Genomic DNA, 20,611 nt, shown 5'->3' with positions numbered 1-20,611 from the left:
TATTTCATGGTTACTGCAGTCAATGCTGCTCTTAAGCTTCACATTGTCCACCAGACCATCCTTGTTGGTGAGAACAAGGTCCAGCATAACACCTTTTCTAGTTGACTCCTTTACCACTTGGAAAAGGAAGTTGTCATCGATGCATTCCAGGAACATCCTCGATGGCTAGAGGCTTGCTGTGCTGTCCCTCCACCAGGTGTCTGGGTGGTTGAAATCCCCCAAGAGGGTCACGGCCTGTGAAGGGGAAGCTACACCTATCATCCTGTAGAGGGCCTCATCCACTCGGTCATGCTGTAAAGTGGCCTAGAGCAGACTCCCACTGTGGTATCACAGCCCTGCACTCCCTTTAACCCTGACCCATAAGCTCTCGGTCAGCTCCTCATCCATTCCCAGGTGGAGCTCTATGGACTCGAGCTGGTCATTGATGTAGAGGGCAACACCCCCTCCTCTTCCCCTCTGCCTGTCCCTCCTGAAGAGCTTGTTATACCCATCCATTCTTACTCTCCAGTCATAGGAGTCATGCCACCAGGTCTCAGTGATGCCCTGCAGGCTTCCACACATCTGCAGCTCCTCCTGCTTATTTTCCATGCTACGCAAATTCACATAGAGACATTTAAGTCGGGCCCCCATTGAAGCTGTCTCCCTGCCTGGGATTCCATTATCCTTCATTACAGGTATTCTCCTTCTGGCCTGTGATCCTTCTTCAGGCCTTGGGCATCTCTTACTCAAATTGGCTTCAAAGGGGTGGCAGTGGGATGAACTGAGGATCCCTTCCCCCAGAAATTCTAGTTTAAAGCCCTCCTTACTAGATTGGCAAGCCTATTGCCAAAGGTACAGGCCCCTTTCCCTGAAAGATGAACCCCATTAGCCCCTAGGAGGCCAGGTTTCTCAAAGCGAGTCCCATGGTCTAGGAAGCCAAAGCCCTGGCTGTGGCACTGCTCCTGTAACCATGTATTGATTTTCCCAATTCGATTTGCCTTTTCAAGCCCATTCTTTAGAAGATGCAGGTGCAGATAAATCGCTATGAGTTTACATGCAATGCTAGTGAGAGGCTTTCTGTTGATACAAGACACTTTCAGATGTCTAATATGAAAAAAGTACATGAAAACAACAAGTGAAAAGATTAATCCTCAAGCCAGAAATTAATTACCCAACCGAGGAATCTCATGTACTATCCTGACCTACACAACCTTGCAAACCAACACAAGAAGATGACAGATCCTCTCTGGGGTTGTTCCTGATACCAAAACAAAGCCCTAATAGAAAGGCAAACAAGAGCTGCAGACCACTATGCAGCCAGGGAGGAGCTCTTCTACCTTACAGGCATGAGATGAAAAAGCAATTAACACTGGCACTCAGCATATGCTAATGAATAGGGGACCATAGATGGAAGTAATAATACAGCCATATAATGTACTCACAACCTGGCAAGGGTAATAATTTTATTTGGCCTAGAGAGTGTTTGGCCAGCCTCTGGGGACAGACGTAGTCCCACTGGTTTGTGCATGCCAGAGATGGATTGACATGACCTGTCAAAATGGTCATGTGAAAATTGCCCCAAAGCCATGGGCCCGAAATTCATGGTGCTCCTGACACGAGCTCTGGTTCTGCAAGTCTGCATTTCTTCAGGACACTCCCAGGCTGTGAAGCACCAGCCCTGTCCCATACTGGCCAGGGCTCCTCTGGCAGCCTGAGGAGGTGAGAGTGGGTGAGGGTCCCGGTCCTCTGGTCACCCCTCCTCAGCCATATGTTTCTTCAGAGGTGATGTGCTTCCTCCAAAGCCAAGTCCAGTGGCTGAGAGAGCTTTGTGCTGACAGTCTTGAGAGGAAAGGAGGGAAACAAGTCCTAGAAAAACTGAACATTTGTATCCAGAATTAGATCATCCATGATCTAAGCCCAAGTCCTAAACGATCTATTCTATTAAAAAACAACAACAAAAAAACACCCCAAAAAAACCTAACAAAAACAAAAAAAACCCTACTCTTAAAAAGAACAGTAATACTTTCAAATATTGTTCAACCAGCATCATTATATTTTGTAAATAAACAAAGTAGAACTCTAGAGAAATTTAAAAATGGGGACCTCTCCCTTTTTAATGAAAACAATCAGCGTATCAGTAAGTCATCTTTAACAAATTAAACTGAAAGCAATGAAATACTTGACATAACATTTTCCATTGTGTACTAATTCTAAAGCCACATTGCCCTTAAAAAGCAACAGATTGGCAGCAAGACAATAAAAACCCAAGAAACAAACAAACAAACAAACTTACAAAGCCAGATGGGCCAAAGGCCTATTTTCAAATAAGCACAAGCAAATTCAGACTGAGGGTCACTGGCCTATTGGTTGGTGACTTCAGATTTTTGTTCTTCTTCAATAGTTTAACTAGCTGCAAACTCTGCTCCAAAATCCAAGCTTTCACTAGAAAGCCATAGTTCAGCTTGTGAAATGAATGCAGATCCATGATATCTGGCCCACTTCTGCAAGCATTCAGCATTTGGAAGAAGCACCACCAATGTAAAACCAGCTCTGAAATTTCTAGATGGATCTGCATTGAACTCTAGCCCTATCAAAGCCACAGATTTTTGTATTTTGGGTTTTATTCATTTATTTACACTTAGCTGTACTAAGTAAAACTGATTTTTACTGTCACTATGTGGGGATTCACAGACAAAAAATCATCAAGTCTGTTAATGTCTATGAGTAGTTTACACAAAACATATTTAGTATTCAACTGAATAAGTTCTACTCACTAAAATTAATTTCTTGGCAAATCAAAACTACTCTTGGCTTTTGTGGTGACAGCACTGAATCCTTCTGAGATCTTTCATGAGCCATCTGCATATGTAATACTCCAGGTCAGGACCCTGTGACGCAGAGCAGGTACCCCAGTGCTGCTCAGAGCACACCACGTGTGGCATCTCCTCTGTATCCTTTTGCAGCCATGGGCATTTCTAGCACTTGCCAGCCCCATGTACACTCCATACCCCTCTGAAACATGCCTGGTGCTTGCTGTGACTGTGTGCTGCCTTCCCCCATGCCTTCACTCCCACTGCTGCTGGCTCCCTGGCTCCTGCAGTACCCATCACCAGACCCCTCTGGGCTGCAGAGAGGACACCTGGCAGGCTGAGCTTCCCATTGTGAAGGAGATTATTCTGCAGGAACTGTAGAACAAGAAATGCCTGAGGTCTTTGGTACTGAACCAGGACACAGCGTGGACAAGCTCTTCTCCTCTGAGAGCAGAGCTTGGGCCCAGCAGACTGGTGGCCAGGAGTGTCAGCCCCCTCGGCAGGATTTTCGGTGACTGACAGGGGACTGGGAGAGTCCACATTCACTCACACTGTTTCAAGGTGTAACCTGTCATCCAGGGCTAGCATGCTGCCTTTTGGACACTTCTATCAGCCTAGTGGTCACATACACTGCCCAGGTCTCTGCTTTTCTTCCAGAGCTTCCACAAAGTCCTAATGCCAGTATGGCGCTACACATGCTCTTTTACTCTGGCTCCCATGGCTAAGCTCCTAGTGTGTGCTTCAGCTTTACCATCAGTGTCTACATGAGCAAGGCAGTGTGTGCCTGGAGACAACTGACTATACAAAGGAAAACACTAGAAGGTAAACTAAAACCCAGAAGCTCTACCATGGCCCATCATGGTCTGTAGTGCCCTACCTGACCTGCAGTACCTAGCACAACTGCAGCAGGACCATGTCTACTATGCCATGAGTGCCGAGCTTTACACCACTCCTATCAGCCACAGGAGGGAAGGGCCCGGTGTCACTGGCAATCAGGGTTAACACCATTACAGACCCACAGATGGTGGCCTGTGTGGTCCAAGTGTCCCCACTCCACCCACTGATGAAAGAAGAGAGACACCCACTGATACGCCAGAAGAGCTAAGAGAGCTTTCCCCATAATGCTGCCTTGTGGACCCATCCTTATTCATGTGCATATGTTTGAAGTGGGCTCTCTTGACCTTTGTTTTGTTTTTCACAAGGTCTCTTGTCCACATCAATCTGCATCTCTGCCTGCCAGCCTAGTTCACCTCCTTGTTTGGCTGTGGGTAATCTCCCTCCCCTTTGTTCCCAGAAGTTTAGAGCACTTCTTGACCAGCCTGTTGACTTATTCTCAAAGTCCTTGATTCTCCAAGAGGGTCCTACAGTTGTAGAAAGAAATACATGTAGTTGGCACTAGGATCCATCTGCTCCTCATCAACACAGCTCCCAGCTCCTTGTCTGCTGCCAGGGACTGAGTTAGTCTGTAGCTGCAGACATGTAGGTGGAGGAGGGTGTTTCAGTGGCTCTTAGGTAATGAAAAGCCTACACCATTTGTGACAGGGGAACTCAGGTTTGAATTCCCCCATAGCAGGCTCAGTCTCTCAGGAGTTCCATAAAAGATACGGTGCTGAGTCAATAAAATCCATGATGCTGCAGTAAGAACAAATGGACTTAGCACCACAAGGAGACATCTTCTCCACTCTGGACATTCCCCATGAATCCTCTCCTGAGGGTGGGTACTCCAGACCTTTCACTGAGAAAGTGTGCAGCGTGGCTTTCAAAATAGCTCTGGCGAAGAGGGAACTGAGTGCTTGGGAAGCCAGGACTTGCCTGCAGCCTGCTGTGAGATATTTTGTTTGGATTAACACAGCTTCAGAAATTGCTGCAGTTTTGTTTTATGGTATGTATTTCCTGCAACACCCAGGCCATATAATTTCTTTCAGTTAATTTTTAATAACACAACCGAACCCAATATCATGATGTATAACCCGCTGTGTCTGTAGAGCAGATAATACCCAGTCTTTACTGGGGCTTCAAGAAATAACTATAGTAAGAGTTATAACTGCTGCTGGCATGGCTAGTAATTCACAAATCACAGAACACCCTGTGCCAGGGCACCAGACACTCCTGGTTTGCTGACTCGGAAACACTCAACGTGGTTTGCTTGATCTAACTCTAACTCTCCCAAAATATCATGCACTTAGCCTCAGGCTTTAGGTTTCTGCTCCATACACTCAACTCAGCAGTTGCCTTCAGCATAACCTGTCTTAAGGTAATAAGGGCATAGGGATTAATTAGGGATAATGAGGGCATAGCAGAGATGCAGATGGGGATGTGTGCAAGGGGCTTGGCCCAGCAGCTGCATGACATGCTGAGTGGGAAAAGAAACTCCTTGGAGACAGAAAAATCATCTTGTTCTTCCTCAGGCAGAAGGCAAAATCAGACTTGGCTTTTCCTGGATCTACAGGCTGCACACTTGCATTTCAGCCACCTGCCCCTCCTGTGCTCCATGTAAGGGACATAGATGCTGAACATGGGTGTCTCCACTCCACACCCTATGTCTGTGATGCAGGAAGCTTTCAAAGACAGGCCTTATGTTCTTCTGCCCAAAATCTTTTAAATATTTTGCCAAAATATTATATTTCTTAACCATAAATTGGAAACAGAGTGTTTTTAGGGTAAATAAAACAAACACTAGGAAATACTCTGGCATCACTGTGAGGAAAGCAGAAAATTAAATAGCATCTGTCCTGGCTCAATAAAGTGCTTCTGAAACATACAAGACTGTAGTAAAGTGTCTGTAACATCACCCACCTCCACAACAGATCAGCCCTATTGTATACCTAAGCTACAGACCCAAAGTTGCTCATGTGGGTATATTTTGAGCTATGGGTTTGCTTCATTACTACATTTTACATTTATGCAATGATGAATTCAAATAAGCATGTATCAGGGAAAGGAGGTCTGGCAACCAAGAGACGAACCTATTGCAGAAGCACAGGCTGCTGCAGTGTCTTTGGATGGAGGATACCTGGTGCCTTAGCTTGATTGGCTCTGAGCTGCAGTCATGGTTAACTCATCTGGGGAAAACGGGATAATTCAGAGCTATTAAAGAGTTACTGGAGTCTGGAAAGAGAGATGCTCTGAGCACGGGGACCGCAGCAGCGCCTGGCGCTCCATCAACAGCTCTACACTAGGACTGGTGACCATGTGAAAAGTAGGAGCTTTTCTGCATGAAGTGTGTCTCCCCTGGAGCAATGCTTAAAAGAATTGCTTAGAGTCATTTCAGCGTCTGAGGGCTCTGTTGTTTTGGATCGGGTTTTTTAAACGCAAGGGTCCTTGTTCAAAAAGCCGAAACTCCAAAGATACAATAGCATTCTATTTTGGGCTCCTTCTCTTCTCCCCTGTGTCCTGGTTTTACCTTGCTGAAGCTCTCCCCCGCCCTTGGTGGAAGCAGCGCACGGTTTGGGCTCAGAGAGTGGGTGGGAGCAGCCCCCTCCGGAGCAGCTGCTGGTTCACCCTCCTGAATCACCTGCCAGGGGTGCAGCTCCTCGGGCGGCGGGAGCGACGCGCTCCCGGGCGACACCGGCTGCCCGGGGCCTGGGAAGCGGCGGCGGCTCCCAGCAGCGCGGCTCCAGAAGGGCAGTCCCAGCGCTCTGCCACCAGCACGCCCCCACCAGCTCGCCTGCGAATTCAAATAGCTGGGATGTTACCAAACACATCCCAGAAAGCCAGACAGTGAGGAGTCAAGCCTCCCACCCTGCCCTGCCATTATGTTGCTTCAGGTCAATTATTATAAACGATCAATTTTTCAGGAATGCCATTAATTTAACGGCTGTGTAAACTGAGTTTCTGTTTCTCAGCCATTATAATGCACAAAATCTCAAGCAGTAGTAATCCCTGAGTTTCAGCCTCCTTTTTTCTTCCCCACCGCAGCTCCCCCTCCTCCTTCCCTTCCAGAGTTAACAGTTTCCAGCTGTGTATTCTTTGGATATGTTTCCACACCAGTTTTTTCCACAATATAGAGCCGGCCCATTTCCAAATCCCAGATGTGCTATTTATTTACTCTGAAGCATCTGGGCTCTGACATGGTCTTGTCACTGCAACGTGGCAAACTTGTGAAAAATCGGAGTGGCAGCCAGTTAACAAGCTGCACTACCCTGGCAAGAGGTGAGAACAGTTCAAAGGAGAGAGGAAGAACGGGGCGGTGGAGTGGAAATGAAAAAGGAGCAAATTTCATGTTTTGCTACAATGTGCTTTCTAAGGTTACAAATGACTGGTGGCATTCAAATTGGAAACTGGGGATTTCGTTCTCTTGTAAACAGAGTCATAAAGACACTGAAGCCTGACAAAAGCTGACCAGGGTGGCTGTAAGATGTTGAACACCTCTCCACAGATGGATTCTCTGAAGAGTTTCAAGCTCAGGCGTGATACTGCAGGTCTTAGGCAAGATAATGCATCCTCCTAAAGACCCTCAATATGATCACAGACCCTACATAAACTGAGAAAATTTGCCTCTGAATTTCCCTGCTCAGGAAGGGTGCCAGCAGGAGGAATTTTTTTATGCCTGAGAAAAATATCCCTATAGCTGTCGTGCTGTAACAACAAACCTCTGGGTTTGTTTTAAAATGTGAAGTATGAGGGGAAAAGCAAGCATGCTCTGAAATGAAAACTGCAAGAGTTCAGTGCTATAGAAACACAGCAAGCTAACCTGCAGCACCTCAGCTACAACTGGGGTCATGGGCTTACGTTCACCACTGCTTTGAGCCAAGAGTCTGAAATTGCTTTAGGGTTACTGAGCTTTTGGTCTTTATGTGGCCCAGGGGATACTGCTGTTGAAGCAGGTGTCAGCAGTTGTTTTAAAAAACAGAGTCAGAGTCACATGTGAAAGGCTGAAGAGTCCAAAGGCTGTTAAAGGCAGCAAGGGAGAAACAAAGTGCCCAGTGAAAGCAGTATGTTACCTAGTTTGAGTTTAATCATACAAATGTTTGATCACATGGAAACAGAAGGGTTTCTCCACCATTGTAGCTTGGCTGCCCTGCATTCTGTTGGCCATCAACCTATTATTTACATTTTAGAGCTAGTAGGGTATACGTGTTCCCCCTTTGAAACTGAAATAGGAGACCAAATAGGAAAGATGAAAAATTAAAATAAAATGTAAGGAGTCCTGCGTGGAAACAGATGTGAAAGGGAGGAATGCAGGCAAAAGGGATGACAACACCATTTTTGCTCAGCTAATGATATTCCTGGCTTTGTGTGAGAAGAAAGCAGTATGTGACCCATGTCATACAGCGAGAAGAAACACCTCCCAGATATGTCCTTCTCTCCATGTCCATCACACTCTTAAGAATATATGCGTGAAGGGAGGGTAGATATCTGTCCATCCTGCAACAAGGACATTCATCTTTCTCAGGCATCCTGTGTCCTGTTTCACCATTCATTTAGGCAATAAGATATGCAACAGGATAAAAAAATCCCAGGAATTGAAGTAGTTCTGTCAAGGGCCACTAGAAGATGATTAAAAACTTCACAGAAAATGTTTTTAGAATTTTATTCAGTGAGATTTTTCATCCTCAGATCTTCTTTTCATTATACTCTTGGGTAGCAATTTTGATACCAAAACATATCAAAAAGTGACTGTCACCCAGAAGGTACATATGGAAGAGAAGATGCAAGGCAGAGAAAGAAGATGAAGGGCTGAGCTACTACTGGTTGCAGGCCAAATACAACATTGAGACAGGAAATTTTGTCTAATCCCCCATGGTTTTTGTATGTTTTTATTGTGGGGCATTTTTGTTTGCTTGTTTTAATTTAAAAAATCCTACAGCAGCATCAAGAACTTTTTTAAAAGTGCCTGACTCATGAGACATGGAGAAGCAGATACAGATGCCTCTGCTCAGCACACCTGGAGGCTGGGCAGAACAGTTTCCATTGCCCCAGGAGCTTGCTTCCTGTCAGACAGCTGGTGTCCTCTCCAGTGAAATGAGAATCAGGGTCCTGGGCTTAGCAAGTGGCAAGGAACAATGTATGGGAATGGAAAAGATAATAGAGGTAACCATCCCTCTTATATCTTTTCAAGGCAAGAATGGCATTTTCCTATCTGTGGAAAGCAAAAGGTATGGAGGACTGTGTAGTTCCAGCCTCAAGTACAGACTGGTCTTTTCCAAGTGTTACATTTTTCCCACTACTATAAACACAAAGTAGAAAGCTTGCAACCAATTTAACTGAAGCACTCAAACATGAGTACCTGGCTTTTCATAATTTCCTATTAGAAGGTACCCTTTTCAGGCACTCAGTGGCTCATACAGTGCTCCAGCACCATTTGGAAGAGGCACATGTACCACCTCCTGGATGTCTCTGCTGCCCTCATAATTCAAGTGTTGTGTCATTACTCCCAGGGCAGTGCAGCTTGGTGCCACCTCAGGCAGTGGCAATGACTCCCAGCACTCCTAACAACACCTCCCTGAGCTGTTTACACAGCAGCAAGATTAAAGCTCCCCATCACCTCAGTTCACTACAACTATCATTTCCTGAGACCATAAGATTACTGCAAAAATTAAACATGGTATTTCCCTGTTGTCAGAAAGCTTTAGGGTGCTGGGCAGAACAGCTTAACAAACCGTCTGCTCAGTTCCTGTGGGAAGTGCAAGTATCACTTATGGGATCACTATACATGGCCTTTTACTGTTAATGGCTATCAGCTATTTGAGTGTCCTTTCACTCTGACACGTTGCAGCACACAGTGGTACAGTACCTCACATTGTAAGTAGCAAAACACAGTTCTTGGTCTTTTAAATCTGGAGAACTGAGTGGTGCTCAGTGAAAATAGCAGGTCAGATACCTTTTTTTTTTTTTTTTGCCATTGGAAAGGCAATCCTTCAGCTATGGCCAGAGAATTACCTAGCAGATTTTATTTAAAAGCAAAAAAAAATCTCAAGGAACAACTCTACAGGTAACTACAGACTGGCCAGCCTCACCTCCCTCCCTGGAAAGATGATGGAACAGCTTGTTCTCTCAAAGCATGTTGAGGAAAAGAGGGTCATCAGAAGTAGCCAGCACAGATTTATTCCAAGAAGTCATGCTTGACCAATCTGATAGCCTTCTATGGTGGCATAACTGGATACATAGATAAGGGGAGAGCAGAGGATGTGGTCCACCTTGATTTCAGCAAAGCTTTCGACACCGTCTCCCACAGCATCCTCACAGCCAAACTCAAGAAGTCTGGATTGGATGACAGGGCAGTGAGGTGGATTGAAAATTGGTTGAAGGACAGAGCTCAGAGAGTTGTCGTAAGCGGGGAAGAGTCTGGTTGGAGACCTCTGTCTAATGGGGTCCCCAAGGGGTTGGTTCTGGGTCCAGCCTTGTACAATATATTCATTAATAACCTGGACAAAGGGATGCAGTGCACCATTAGCAAGTTTGCTGATGATACGAGGCTGGGAGGGGTGGTTGTCACACCAGTAGGCTGTGCTGCCATTCAGTGTGACTTGGACAGGTTGGAGAGTTGTGCAGGGAGAAACTCAATGAAATTCAACAAGTGCAAGTGTAAAGTACTGCATCTGGGGAAGAAGAGCCCCATGTATCAGTACAGGCTGGGGACTGACCTGCTAGAGAACAGCTCTGGTGAGAAGGACCTTGGGGTCCTGGTGGAAAACAGGCTGACAATGAGCCAACAATGTGCCCCTAATGCCAAGAAGGCCAATGGCATCCTGGGGTGCATTAAGAAAAGTGTAGTCAGCAGATCAAAGGAGGTTCTCCTCCCCCTCTGTTCTGCCCTGGTGAGGCCGCATCTGGAATATTGCATCCAGTTCTGGGCTTCCTACTTCATAAAGGACTAGGAACTCCTGGAAAGAGTCCAGCACAGGACTACAAAGACTATTAGGGGAAGGGGGCATTATGAGGAAGGGCTGAGAGAGCTGGGTCTGTTTAGCCTGGAGGAGACTGAGGTGGAATCTCCTCAAGGCTTATAAATATCTAATGTGCAGGTGTCAGGAGGATGGGTCCACTTTTTTGCAGTGTCCAGTGACAGGGCAAGGGGCAATGGGCACAAGCTGGAGCATAGGAGGTACAAGTTGAACACAAGGAAAAACTTCTTTACTGTGAGAATAACAGAGCACTGGAACAGGCTGCCCAGAGATGTTGTGGAGTCTCCTTCGCTGGAGACATTCCAAACCCATCTGGGCATGTTCCTGTGTGATCTACTGTAGGTGATTCTGCTCTAGCAAGGGGGTTGGACAAGATCATCTTCAGAGATCCCTTCCAACACTGATGACTCTATGATTCTGTGACAAGAATCAATCTGAAAGTTTTGTAACCTAAACAATTAAGCACAGTTGCTGACGTTCACAATCAAGATGTCAGTTATTGCTGATGGCAGATGGACCAAATATTTTACACTGTGAATGATACTTATTTTAGACTGGGTCTAATGTCTTTGTGATACATCTGATACACCAAAAATTTAGAAGTCTGCTTTTAAAACCCAGGGGACAAAGGATTTGACATGAAAGAGAAGCACAGTGTTTCCAGGGCAGCGGGTTCTCTGCAGGGATCCTGAACCATCTCTGGATTTATCACTTTGCATGCTCTTCAGAAAATCACTCTGGCCATTGCTGCTCCCTTTTGGACAGTGAAATGACAGATCATTACCAAACCATTGAATCCATGGCAAATGTTAATCTCATTTAGAACTGCACATAAATGGTCTGCAGATTAGTATTCCTGCCATCATTCAAGGTCATTGCTCTGCTGTAGCCAAAAGGGTAATGTCTCATTATGTTAAGCCATGAGGGCCCTGGCCCCAGGCCGGATTTGGCTCAGTGATGTAATGCTGCAGGCATAAGCTCTCATCAGATACCCAGCAGAAGAAAATCTGCCTGCAGATGGGTTAGGTTTGAGATGTTGCTGTGGTGGGTTGAAGGTGTCCATAACTCCTGCTCTTGCAGGAACATATTCCTGAACATCCCTTGATCACCAAGAAGTCTGTGTAATCACTGCCCATGGAGGACAACCCCTTCTAATGCCAGCAGGGAAGGGAGGGTGGCTTTAAAAGCTCCATCAGAGATCCTGACAAGCCCATGCTTCAAGGCAAAGCCACTGCCTCTTCACAGACCCTCTGGGATGTCAGCCTTGCTTGCTCTATTGGAGTAAAATGCCCTTGGGGAGCCGCCAGCAAAGATGTGCATTTCCAGCAGGGGAGGATGAACCAGTGGACCAGAGGCTGCTCACAGGGCCCCTTTCAGCTTGCTTGGTGTCTAAATACAAACCTATCTCAGGAACCCTGCCATTTCCTCTTGGGCAAGCAGAAGAGCAGTGCTTCTGCTGCAGTAGACTCTTAATTTCCCTTTTATTGCCTGTCCAACAAATGTCCCATGCTCAGAAGCACCCCTTTCCCTTCCTGAAGGCAGGTTTTGTTTTTGTTTTGGTTTGGTTTGTTTTTCTGTTGGATTTTTTTTTTTTTAATTATGCATGTTTGCCTTATATCTACATCCTCTCTTCTCCTTCCAGAAAGGAACTGTAGTCTTATAGGCCACATGAACATCTCCATAAATGAGTAGCCTTGTTTTTTTAAAAAAATGATTAGGTAATTCTCATTCTAGAATTTTAGGATACAGCAATCTTAAATAAACTCATTAATTTTGATAAATTAGGGTGTTTTTCTGGAGCCAGAGTAGCTGCCACAATATACGTCATCTTCCTCTAAGGTATTTTTCTCTATTATTTTTTCCAGAGGCTGTACACATCAGAACCTAGCCAGCTTGCTTTGCACGTAGTATTGGAAGCCACATTTACCCCTGGAGTAATTTCACTTGAGGAGAGGGAATTACAGGAGGCTGAAACTGGTTCCAGCACATTAGATGGTTGAAACATTCCTGGTGTTGATAGATTGGCATTTCTAGATCCCAGCATATCTGCAAGGAAACCAGAGTCCCAGGAGTGTGGCTGGGTTCCATGCCTTTGGGTTTTCTTTCCTGCTGCTCTGAGCTCATTAGTGGAAAAGAGAATTGAGGAAAAGTTTGTCTATCTCTTGACAAAAAAAACCCAAAACAACAACAAAAACAACAAACAAAAAACCAAACAAAAACCACCAGGGCAATACACCAGTCTACTTTACATTAATAAAAGTTTTGGTCTCCACAACCAGTGGTTATAGCTTCAGCTCTAGTGGAAAGTGAACAGTGGGTACTGAGAATCTCTCCTGCAAATGAAGCGAAGTCATAGCACTTGGCTATATTGATCAAAGGCACAGGGTGACCTAAAGCACATGGAATTCATACAAAAGGTCTGCTGGTTTTGCTACAACCAGGACATTCAAGGAAAAAAGTCTTAAAGCTCAAGCACAGTCACATACTGTTTGCATGAAAAAACGACAAAATATTGAATTAATAAGTTGTTGGAAATAGTTTGAATAACTGCTGGAGCTATCAGCTCTGGACATTGATTACTTACAATTGATCCCATTTAGTGATCTCAAGTCTAAATAATGATGTTATTATGCCAGCCCTGCCTGCGTTACGTGAGTGGGATATTTTTTCCTGAACAAGAAATAAAGTACTTGATTCACAAGCAAAAGAGAAGTGTTTTTAATGTATTTGCAATTCAAGCAAAACCAATTGCTCTTTCACAGCTAAAGGAGCTTATATCTTGTCTGCTGAAGATGAGAATTTAATATAAGTTGTAAGTTACATCTGACAATTTCTCAGAAGAAAAACCAAAGCTATTTGGAAAACTGAGGTTCTCTCAGTGGAAATGTAAAGTAAAAAATGCCAAATGAAGCATCCCTTTTCTTCAGGAAGCTAAGACTGAATTCAAATAAGGAAAAAATATTTCAATCATGGGGGCTACTTTTTTTCTCCAAAGTTGGAAATACTCAATGTTGTAAATGTTTCACATCACGCTATTGCTTTCAAAATTTTCTATAGAATGTATTAATTTTCATCTGAATTAGCATCTTCCAGTGGAAGTAAGTAAATAAATAAACAAGCAAACAAATACATAAATAAAAATGGGGTATTTTAATTAGGAAAACTTTCTCTGTACAAAATTTCAGCAAGCTCTCTCTGGAAGCCGTGGTAGCTGATCCTTGGAGAAACAAGGAGAGGGGTTAGTAAAACTGCCACCTTAGACTTCCGGAGGGCAAACTTTGACCTGCTCAGAAGACTGACTGACAGAGCCCCTTGGGAGGCTGCCTTGAACGATAAAGGAGTCCAGGAAGGCTGGACATACTTCAAGAAAGAAGTTTTAAAGGCACAGGAGCAGGCTGTCCCCGTGTGCCAAAAAAACAGTAAGTGGGGTAGGAGACCAGCCTGGCTAAATGGGGACCTTTGGCTGGACCTTAGGAACAAAAGGAGAGTCTATGACCTTTGGAAGAGGGGACAGGTCACTCATGAAGTCTATAAAGTGAACCTATGCAGGGTGAAAATTAGGAGACCCAAAGCACAGCTAGAGCTCAAACTAGCTACAGCTGTTAGGGATAATAGAAAATGTCTCTATAAGTTCATTAACAGCAAAAGGAGGATTAGGGAAAACCTCCACCCTTTGGATGCAAAGGGAATCTTAGTAACAAAAGATGAGGAAAAGGCTGAGGTGCCCAATACCTACTTTGCCTCAGCCTTTAGCAGTGGAACTAGCTGTTCCGTGGATATCCAGCCACATGAGCTAGGAGACAGGGAGGGGATGCAGAATAAAGTCATCACAATTAAAGAGGAAGTGGTCAGAGACCTACTGCACCACTTAGACACACACGAGTCTATGGGACCAGATGGGCTACATCCAAGGGTGCTGAAAGAGTTGGCAGATGTGATCACCAGGCCACTTTCCATTATTTACCTGAAGTCCTGGCTAACTGGGGATGTCCCAATGGACTGGAGGGTAGTAAATGTAACACCCACCTATAAGAAAGGCAGAAAGGAGAATCTGGGAAACTATAGACCTGTCAGTCTGACCTCAGTACCAGGGAAGGTCATGGAGCAGAACATCTTGAGTGTCATTAGGAGACATATAGAGGATAACCAGGGGATCAGGCCCAGTCAGCATGGGTTTATGAAAGGCAGGTCCTTCCTGACTAACCTGGTCTCCTTTTATGACCTGATGACCCAACTATGGGACAAGGGAAAGTCTGTGGATATTGTATGTCTGGACCTCCAAAAAGCATTTGACACGGTTCCCCATAGAACTCTCATAAAAAACCTGGCTGCTCATGGGCTGGATGAGCACAGGATCTGTTGGATCAAGCACTGGCTGGACAGTCGGGCCCAGAGAGTGGTGGTCAATGGAGTCAAATCCAGCTGGGGCCAGTCACAAGTGGTGTTCCTCAGGGCTCAGTGTTGGGACTGTTTCTGTTTAACATCTTTATTGATGATCTCGATAAGGACATAGAGTGTGTTATCAGTAAGTTTGCAGATGACACCAAGCTAAGTGGGAGTGTTGATCTGCATGAGGACAGGGAGGCTCTACGGAGAGACTTGGATAGATTGGATTGTTGGGCTGATGTTCATGGTCTGGTGTTGAAGAATGGCTTGAGCAGTAGGGCCATGGGCCCCTGCTATCTCCTTGAGAGGCCTTGAGAGTGTAACACAAATAGCAGCTGTACAAGCAATCTCTTTTTTAGCCTAACACAAGTATAAACAATCTCTCTGTTAGCTTAAACTAACTCAAGGACAAGGTAGAGAAGTAGAATAATAGAAAACAAGGAAGAACCCTGGAACTCAGATGTGTGTTACTATCCAGTAAAATCACTGCAAGTAGTTGCCGTCCAGTGAAATCACTACAAGTAGTTACTATCCAATGAATTCACTACAAGTAGTTACTATCCAATGAATTCACTACATGTAGGTTAGGAAAAGGGTATAAAAGTAACACTGTGTATTCAATAAATCGAAGCTTGCTTTATCAATCACATTGATTCTGGACTGCTTGCTTCCCTCACCGCCGGCAGTCTGGGCTTCAACAAGGCCAAGTGCTGGGTCCTGCACTTGGGCCACAACAACCCCAGGCAACGCTACAGGCTTGGGGAAGTGTGGCTGGAAAGTGTCTGGCAGAAAAGGACCTGGGGGTTCTCATTGACAAGCGGCTGAATATGAGCCAGCAGTGTGCCCAGGTGGCCAAGAAAGCCAATGGCATCCTGGCTTGTCTTAGAAATAGTGTGACCAGCAGAAGGAGAGACGTGATTGTCCCCCTGTGCTCAGCACTGGTGAGGCCACACCTGGAGTATTGTGTCCAGTTTTGGGCACCTCAATTCAAGAGAGATATTGAGGTCCTGGAGAGAGTACAGAGGAGGGCAAGGAAGCTGATGAAGGGCCAAGAGAATCAATCTTATGAAGAATGCTTGAAGGAGCTTGGAATGTTTAGTTTGAGAAAGAGGAGGCTGAGGGGAGACCTCATCAGTCTCTACAACTACCTGAAAGGTCATTGTAGAGAGGCTGGTGCTGGTCTCTTCTCACAGGTAATTAGCGACAGAACAGGAGGGAACGGCTTCAAGCTGCAACAGGGGAGGTTTGGATTGGACATTAGGAAAATTTTTTTTACAGAAATAGGAATAGGCTGGAATAGGCTGCCGAGGGAGGTGGTTGAATCACCATCCCTGGATGTGTTGAAGAGTCATTTGGATGTGGTGTCAGTGGATATGGTTTAGGGGAGAACTTTGTAGAGTAGGGATAATGGTTGGACTTGGTGATCCCAAGGGTCTTTTCCAACCTGAATAGTTCTGTGATTCTGTAAAGACAGAGCACCTAGACTAGTACCTAAAACTGGAGGAGAACTTGGGCTGTGCTTGCACAGGGCACCCTCCGATAGCTGTCCATACTCTAACTCCCAGCACGCTCTTCAGCACCAGCTTTGGCCATGCCAACAGGCACTGTTCTGGCCTGTGCCCAGCCATGACTCAGGGTAGACTTTGCCAAAATGTCCCCAGTCATGCGGTGGAGGGTTTAGAGCTCACTGCTGCTACTGAGTAGTGCCCTACCCCTGGCCACAGGGCTGTCAAATGGGTCCAGGCAGCTCTGCTTGGAAGAACAGATGCACTCTATGAGCCTGAGGACTGAGGGGAGAAAAGATGCTGTCAGACAGGATGGGACATTGAAATGATACAAAACTAACCTGTAGGTTTCCTGGAGTGCCACCATCTAGATAACGTGTGAACATCTCTCCTTAGCCTCTAATGCATTCATCTTCCTACAAGAAGAGTTTTCCCTGCTGATTCTCTGGAGAGTGACCAAGCAAGTGTGACCTGGGCTGCTCATCTTTCTTGTTGGATGTGCAACACTGGGCTAGTTTATGGTGGTGTGTACACTGCCTGGGCCAAGCATGGGTCTCTGGAACACTTACAGGACTATCTGTCCAGAGCAGCTAGAAGAAGAAACATCGGATATATGGCGGAGGCTGGGGACATGGAAGGCTTCCCTGTTTGCATGGTAATGACTGCAGAAAGCTTCCTGAGGTCTTCCTAAAAAGCACTGGGCTGTAAGTCTGGGATATTAGCAAATACATTCTGAACGGAACATGCATGTATCCTCCCCTCATCCCTCCTAAGGCAGCAGCTGTGTCCCTAATTTGGATGGGATTTTGCCTAATTGCAGTGCTGGAGCCATTAAAGCAGCTGCTGACCTGTGCAGAGAGCTGGGACAAGTGTGGGAGTGGGGCAAGAGGAAGGCCAAAGGAGTTTTAAGCTGCTGGGAAAGCAGAGGATGGTGCATGTGCTGGAGGATACAGGCAGCAAAAGTTAGTCCTACACCCACTTGCAAAGCCATTTTCCTTCTACTGCTAAGGAAGGGGTTAGAGCAGTGGGTACAGCATGAGGAGAGAATCCCTCTCAGGGCTGTCCCTCTGCCACCTTCATCAATAGAACTTTAGCCCACCCCATTACCCCCCACTAGAGGAGGTCAAAACCATATGCTCCACAACCATCTGAGCTTTTGACTCAAACTCCAGATCAACCACCAACCATCTTGGGGTTGGTCAGCAGGCCATGTTGCATGAATGTTTACATATCATTGACAATCATGCTCATCATCAAGGCAGTTTGCCACAGCTGCTGGATGGGAAGTGACATGTTTTGCAGCTCTGATGGATAGTGCTCTACCGTATCAGCAGGATGTTTCCAGTGATGTTACAAACCTTAGTCCAAAGTAGAAGGAGGGTAGTTGTGGGGTTAAGCTCCAGAACAAAAAGGCAGGAGTGGGTTCAATATCATAGAAATATCAAGGCACACTTGTAAACAATAAAAATAATTCAAAGCCATATTCTGTCTTTAGGCGAGGTCTCAGCATATTGCTGCTCTTTGTCACATCACATTTTCCATGTTAAACTATGAGCATGCACAGGAAAAAATGCCTTGTTTTAAGAACAGATAATCGTGTTTGGTAGTTTAGAAAGTCAAATGCTGCTTTTGGATTAAAGCTCAAGGATGTGCCAGGCAAGCTCTGCTGAAACCATAGTTGCCTGACCTGGCAGGCAAATCATATGCATTGTTGAACACAAGCGTGTCACAGCCATCTTTGAACTTCTGCTGTGAACTACCTTTTTAAAAAGAGTTCAGTATTTAATTCCTTAAGGAATTAAAACCAAGAAAACCAAAGGATAACAAGATCTAGAAATGGCAAAGCCAGGGAAAGGAGCCTCTGCTGATATGGACCAGAGCATCTGAAGAGCACATAATTCAGTATGAGCAAAGGCAGCACGATTTCCTGTGGCCTTACTCAGTGCATGGGGGGCTGTGCTGTACCTGTGGGCCCCCTGGCTCTCCCAGACTGCTACTGCTTGGCTGTTCACGGAGGCAGGCAGCAAAACAATCCTAACAAAACTGATGGCTGAATCTTAAGTATCTTAAGTAAACTCTGTGGGCCTTGTAGGACCTAGCCAGACCTGGTTGGTGAAGATTAGATTGCAATAACCACTCAGCCTAGGAAGCTTGAAATTATGGATAACGATCCATGGGAGAAAGACAACCCTTCTTCAGGAACTGTCCAGACTCGTTACACTACTGGCTTAATTCCCAAGCAAATCCAGGAGATGTCTGGATTCTTCTGTCAAAAGCAGGCCTTATAGACATCATCTCCCAAAGCACACCCTCAGGAAGAGACAGATACAGTGCAGTGTCCCATGACCACACAGGAAAGCCAAGCATATTGAAAAGAAGCTGGAGTATAGGCCTTGGTTTTGCTCATACTCCTCCTTTCCAGAAATTTTGAACTATTACAATTAACTAATCAAGTTAATGTGGAACAGCCCCACAGCTGAGACATCATTAAATAAATTAACAAATTAATAGATTTAGGATGCAGTAATAGTTAAATGGATTCTCAGTGAAATGCTATGGAGTTTAACACATTACTGGTTGCAGCACAAAGAACTCAGGACTGACGTTCAGTCCTACCTGCAGGTGAGGGAAGTAGGAGGACATATATGAATTGTAAATATATATACATTGTGCTGAAGTTTGGCTGTGATTTCCAACAACAGGAATAATGCCAATAAAGCTCCAGCTGTGATTAAATTATTAGCATTGGGCATTCCTGCATCTTGAAAGAGAATAGCAGAGAGGCCATCTTCTGGTTCTTCAGAGCCTGACCTAATGAAAAAAATATAGCTTATTTTGTGACCATAGCTCACACAAAACTTCCTCTTCAGCCATTGCAAGGTTCTTACTTAGATTTCACTCACTTTAGAAAACAGCACAGAAAGAGAAGCACGGGTTATAAAAAAAAATCAGCCCATCAGTCAAGAGCAGCATGAGAAGAGAAGGAGCTGTGTGTATGTGCATATATGTGATGTGCTAGATGTAATCTTATTTGCTAAAACAAAAGAAGAAAACCACAGTGATCTTTTCTGAAGAGTGGTCTGCTAGACACATATCACCTAGCAACTGGAGACTGATTTCTCCTCATGCCTTGAAACCCAGAACTAACCTCCCCCTGGCTTTTCAGCTTTATCAACGTTTTTGCCTGTCACTGGGCAGAATTCATCCATGGCTGCCGAACCATGGAGTTATACCAAGAATTGATTCACCCTCTAACCTGGGTCCTGTAAATTACCTATTAACCTTCCTTTCCCCTTCCTCAAACTAAATAGAAAAGAAAGTGGCTTTCTGTTTAAATCTTCATATGGTTATGTATTGACTTAACACAGATAAGGCTCTCAGGCAAGTCTGGGGAAATCACCTGAGCAAAGATGTGCATATTGTTTTGCTGGGAGACAGTAAGTGGGGAAAGATTAAAGCTGCAAAGCAACTGTGCTGCTGATTATTGCCAGTATCACTGCAGAATAAAAAACCTAACCAAACAGCACAGGGTGACCTGTCAACCGGTATCTAACCACCTAGAAAGTGCCATCCTTTGAAGACCCAATGGGTAGGGTGAATGTTGCCACACAGCTCTGGAGTAATCCCACCAGCCCAAGTGACACTGCAGCAGAAAGCCAGGGAGAGCAGAGCTGATGCACCATCCCGTTCTGTCAAGTCCCACGTAGGAGGCAAGTGTCTACTTGTGCCACTGCTAAATGACAACTGCCTTTCTGACTGCAGTGCCAGGCTGCCAGCTCTCCAGCTAGTCCTGGCAGGCAACTTGGGTGAGGCAGGAAGGACTGGGGTAGGATGCTCGGCATTGCAGGTGGAGTTGGCATTTAACTGAGTATCCATGACGCTCTTTGGGACTGACAAAACACCTTAGAGTGGTCAGGCCCCACAAGGGAATGCCCTTGTGGGCAACTGTGGCAGCTATGGCAACTCCAGGGTGACATCCCAAAGGCAGTACTGCCCCAGGACATAGCCCAAGATGCCTTCTTTGTGCACAAGGAGAGGACTGCTCTCTGGGCTCCATCTCCCCTTGCAAGCTGTACTCTGCTCG

Source organism: Apus apus, chromosome 2 (assembly GCF_020740795.1).
Source record: "Apus apus isolate bApuApu2 chromosome 2, bApuApu2.pri.cur, whole genome shotgun sequence".
Taxonomy (NCBI): Eukaryota; Metazoa; Chordata; class Aves; order Apodiformes; family Apodidae; genus Apus; species Apus apus.
This window is presented reverse-complemented; position numbering follows the sequence as displayed.